Source organism: Vicia villosa, linkage group LG2 (assembly GCF_029867415.1).
Source record: "Vicia villosa cultivar HV-30 ecotype Madison, WI linkage group LG2, Vvil1.0, whole genome shotgun sequence".
In the NCBI taxonomy this organism is placed as follows: domain Eukaryota; kingdom Viridiplantae; phylum Streptophyta; class Magnoliopsida; order Fabales; family Fabaceae; genus Vicia; species Vicia villosa.
In genome coordinates, this window is record NC_081181.1 from 34,917,079 (window position 1) to 34,921,597 (window position 4,519).

The 4,519-nt window shown below is 30.9% G+C and overlaps 3 non-coding genes across 3 annotated transcripts; all 3 read right to left on the reverse strand.

Annotated features, from left to right (window-relative positions):
• Positions 1–2,368: 2,368 nt before the first annotated feature.
• LOC131654508 (small nucleolar RNA snoR134) lies at positions 2,369–2,507 on the reverse strand. Its single transcript, XR_009299533.1, has one exon. It is a non-coding gene; the product is annotated as a small nucleolar RNA snoR134 (small nucleolar RNA).
• Positions 2,508–2,770: 263 nt separating this feature from the next.
• Positions 2,771–2,885, reverse strand: LOC131654441 (small nucleolar RNA Z278). Its single transcript, XR_009299479.1, has one exon. It is a non-coding gene; the product is annotated as a small nucleolar RNA Z278 (small nucleolar RNA).
• A 275-nt stretch (positions 2,886–3,160) lies between these two features.
• On the reverse strand, positions 3,161–3,299 carry LOC131654507 (small nucleolar RNA snoR134). Its single transcript, XR_009299532.1, has one exon. It is a non-coding gene; the product is annotated as a small nucleolar RNA snoR134 (small nucleolar RNA).
• Between the last annotated feature and the right edge of the window lie 1,220 nt (positions 3,300–4,519).

Below are 4,519 nucleotides of genomic sequence, written 5' to 3' on the forward strand. Positions count from 1 at the left end.
GCTTTAAAACAACAATGGAGTTTTCATTTATATGATCCGGAGTTGGATTGCTCATCAATTAGAGTTGACAAACCAGGAGATTTGTGACTCTTCTTCTCTTATCTCTATGTATTCTCAAGGGAGGTTTGTTTGTAATTTTACTCTAAACCTATGTATATTTGTTACTCTATTGTTGTATGATCTTTTTGCTTAAATGCTTTTGATTTGTGTTGTTATAAACATATAGCTCATGAATCTTGATTAGGGGATATCTGTTAGCTTTAGATTCTAGATATAGGTTTGGGTTAACATCCACATAATATCGAAGTGTAATGCCTCCGTGTTGTTCGGTCGATTGAGACATTGTCGAAAGAGCAATATGGTTGAACTTTCGTCGGTGTTGTAGAAATTGACATTGATGTGAGGGATATGTGGTGATTCTTATGAATATTGTAATTTGAGTGCAACAAAGTGATAGGTTTAAATTTGTTACGAATAGTTTATATTCGTGCCAGATTAGTTTCTCCTCCCGAAAGTGTATTTATTTTCTATTTTTAATTTACTTTTCCACACTTTACTTTAAAACCCATTTAATCCGAACACAAGAACTAAGAATCCAACGACAATTCTTTCCTACCTGTCTCCGTGGAGACGATAATTTTCCGAAATAATATTTCTAAATCTTTTGTTACTTGCCCTCTACCGCTTCAACAATCTGAGAGAATATGGTCAATGCAAGAAAGTTAAATGCAAACCATGTCATGTATGAAGCTATGAGCTGATTAATTAATATATTATGACAATAATTAACAATAAAATTAGGAAAAATTATCAAAAATAGTGAGTTATTAATTAAAAAAAAATATTTTAGAGTTACTCTTCTGATTGATTGTTTTATTAGTTTTTAATTTTCTTATTTTGATTTAAATTTATTTATTATATAAAACAAAAATAGAAAAACTAAATAATATGGTTTAAATAAAAAACAGCCAAAATAAATAAAGTTATTAATATTATTTTCGCATGCAAATATTTATGATAAATATTTATCCTTTCGAAACATGTATTTCTTCATAGCAGTATGTATACTCATTGTTTTTAACACACAAAAAATAATGGTCATAACTAGCATTGAAAATATGCACTTTTTATTTTCAATTTAATAAAAATTAAGTGTCACAAATATAAATCATCACCTTTTTATTGGTACGATAGGTGGCATATTTTGAACAAGTATAAATCATCACCTTTTTATTGGTATGATAGGTGGCATATTTTGAACCAATGTAACTATGACAATTCAAATGGTTAAAGTTACCCAACTTTTATTGTTGGGTAATGAAGTTGTGCCCATACTATTGCAACAACCACACAACTTTTATTGTTGGGTATGATGAGTTGTTTATTCATGTTCACTACAACCATGACACAATCTCTAATAGAAAGATTTTCCTATGTCCAATAGCTAGTTTAGTATGCACAATTTGCCACATCATACAAGATTTAGATGGAGAAATATACACAACCATGCATGATACAAAATACATGAATCAATTTTATATTCAATCATACCATGAGAGATGATACCATGCAAAAGAAGAATCAATGTGATATTCATTCATACCATGGGTTCTTTAAATCCTGGCTACGAGGAATTCTAACCAAATGAAGTGGGCAATGATCCCCTTTCCACTCCAAAAACTCATAACACATTTGTCAACGTCTTTCATAATACATATGCGAGAGGAGCCTTCCAATGTATTAATTTAGACTTGATTATGTATGGAATTACTTAAAGAAAAGTGCTAGCAACACTCTCTTTTTAAGACTAACACTCACTTTCTTATTGGTCAAAACATGTGTAGGTCCCTCATTTTAGAAATGGATCTCACATAAAATGGTAGGACCCACACATATTTCAACCAATAAAAAAATAAGTGAGAGTGTTGAAAATAGAGTGTTGCTAGCATTTCTCATTACTTAAATGTCGTGGTAATGCCGCACATTTGCTAGAAGTTAGCATTCTTTAGCTTTAGAAATACAACGTACATCAGCCCTTAAAAGCGGTGAGTCCCCGTCACTGAGTCACCAAGTGTCAGTAACAAATTGAAGGTGACTAGTCTTTAGGTAACTCAAGGTTAACAATTAATTTAATCCTTGGGGATGAAACAAAAGAACATAAAAAATGGACTTAGAAGGACTTATAATTAACTTTGAATCTTCTCTAAAAAAGACTTTTAAGAGATTTTAAAATTTAGAAGCTCAACAAAATATCATCAGATCGTCTCCACAGAGACAGTGTAAAAAGGACATTAATGACTCTGGTACCAAGAATGAGCTTAAGACTTCCATCATTAACCAGCTTGCTATCATACTAATAGTGAATGTACAATGTTGCTATTACTTTGACACAGATCAATAGTAGAGTTGCTGAAATTGATCTGCAACACGAATAGCATCATTTAGCACAAGCAATGGGGCTTTCACTTCATGAATATTTCAGAGAAGCCCGGGGTTGCATCATGCAAAATGAGTCACTTTGACTCAATATATGCCGCTATTCAACCAATTTTGATGAAATTGTAAAAATATTGAATGTACAAAAACATTTGAGTTTTTAGATACTGAACAAACTAAAGAATACACAGCCTGGAGTGAAAATAAACATATGATTTATAAACTATGAATCAATCAGAGCTAAAGAAACTACAGTTTGCCTCATCAATAAAGTGAATTAGCATAAGTAGTAACAAAAAGAAAGTATGAACAACAAATCCAAATGCATATATTTGCCTCAGTTAAATCCATTAATGTCATATGAATGTAGCTTCACCAAGTAGGTTCATCCTGTAAACAGGATCTTGGCTCCACAACATCTCAAACAATTAGATTAAATCATCATCAGCAAAATCATTATTCATTTAACAACTTTTCTTATATCAAATAAAATTAGGGATACAACTTTTCTTATCTCAAATAAAATTAGGGATTTTAACAGGATTATATCTATTTCAAAAAATAATAATTTAAAAGGCTCAGAACATTTAACAGCTCTAACAATCACGATTTTTCACTGAACAGATTTGTGTTGGAAAACAAGCCGAAGGTTTAACGATGTGAATTCATAATTAAATACTAATCGAATGAGCAAAAGATGAACAATTCAAAATCGTGAATTAACAAATGTTGCCATTACTTTGACACAAATCAATCGATGAATTAGTGAGATGAACTGCAACACGAACGGCGTCGATTTTGCATGTGCAATGGGGCTTTCACCTCATGGATTATTCGGAGAAGCCCGGGGTTGCAACATGCGTATATAATTTTGTGATAAAAATGAAACAAATTTGAAATACTCACCATGATTTGAATCGACGCCGCGAAACCCTAATTTGTTTTGCGGTGAAATCCTGCCGAACGCAGAGGGTTTATATAGGCGCAATAAAAGTATAAAATCCAATAAATTAGGCATTTATCTCTAATATAATGTTGTATAAAATATTGAAATTTAATGTAAAATATATAAAAAATAAAGGAATTTAATACTAAATCAGTAACATAATATGTAAAAGATATAATTAAAAAAATATTTATTTAAATTAAATTTTATAAAATTAAAATTATTATCGTACTACATCTGTTCATTTAACAAACATGGAAGCAGTCAAGTAACAAATTGTGTTGATATCTCTTTTTGAATATTAAATTTAATCCTTTTAAAAACGACTTTCATATTTCTAAGAGTCTATAGACTCTTTCTAAATGATCCACAACCTCTGTTGCTAAGAAGTCAAAAATGTTAAATGCAAATAGTATAAAGATATGTTGCTTTTCAAAGCATGTTGTCTCATATTTGAGCATTTTACTTTAAGTCATTTTGTGCATTGTTTATCTCAAAGTAAAACATAAGTCCTCAGTTCCACAAGTGGTGAAACCCCATTGAAGTTTAGGTGTCAATCATTTATCATGTGGGTCAGTCAAGAAATTCACAAGTGCTTATTTCTTCATAAATACTTTTTGCGCGCCTAAATATATATAATAAAAAAAGAACATCCTTAACAAAGTCATGTCGGTATTTAAGTTTAGAAGCTCCCCACAATGATCTGCATGTTTTCCGAAGGTATCCAAGTATGCCTTATGGCATAAGAATGAAAGACCCACTATAATACAGTGGGAGAACTGACTTTTTGTTTTGTTATTTCACAAAACATATTGCGGTTAGCAAGAGTGGCCACCGACTTTTATTTTATCCAATTAAGAAAGGCAAAAAGAACAGGGAAGACATTTTTAAATATTTTTGAGTTCGGGGGTAGGTTATACAAAGGGAAGATGTTAGCCCCCTTTGTATCCATGGTTATCCATGGGCTCTTAATTGCTTAGTTTGCTTTGTTTTTGCTTGAGTTGTGTGTGTGCTTGAAAATATTTTATAAAAGAATTAACTTTGTAATGATTCCTCATTCGAATATATACAAAGTATTTATCTTGAAAATATTTTGAGAAAGATGCTTGAAAAAGATTTTACTTTGTAATGATCCTT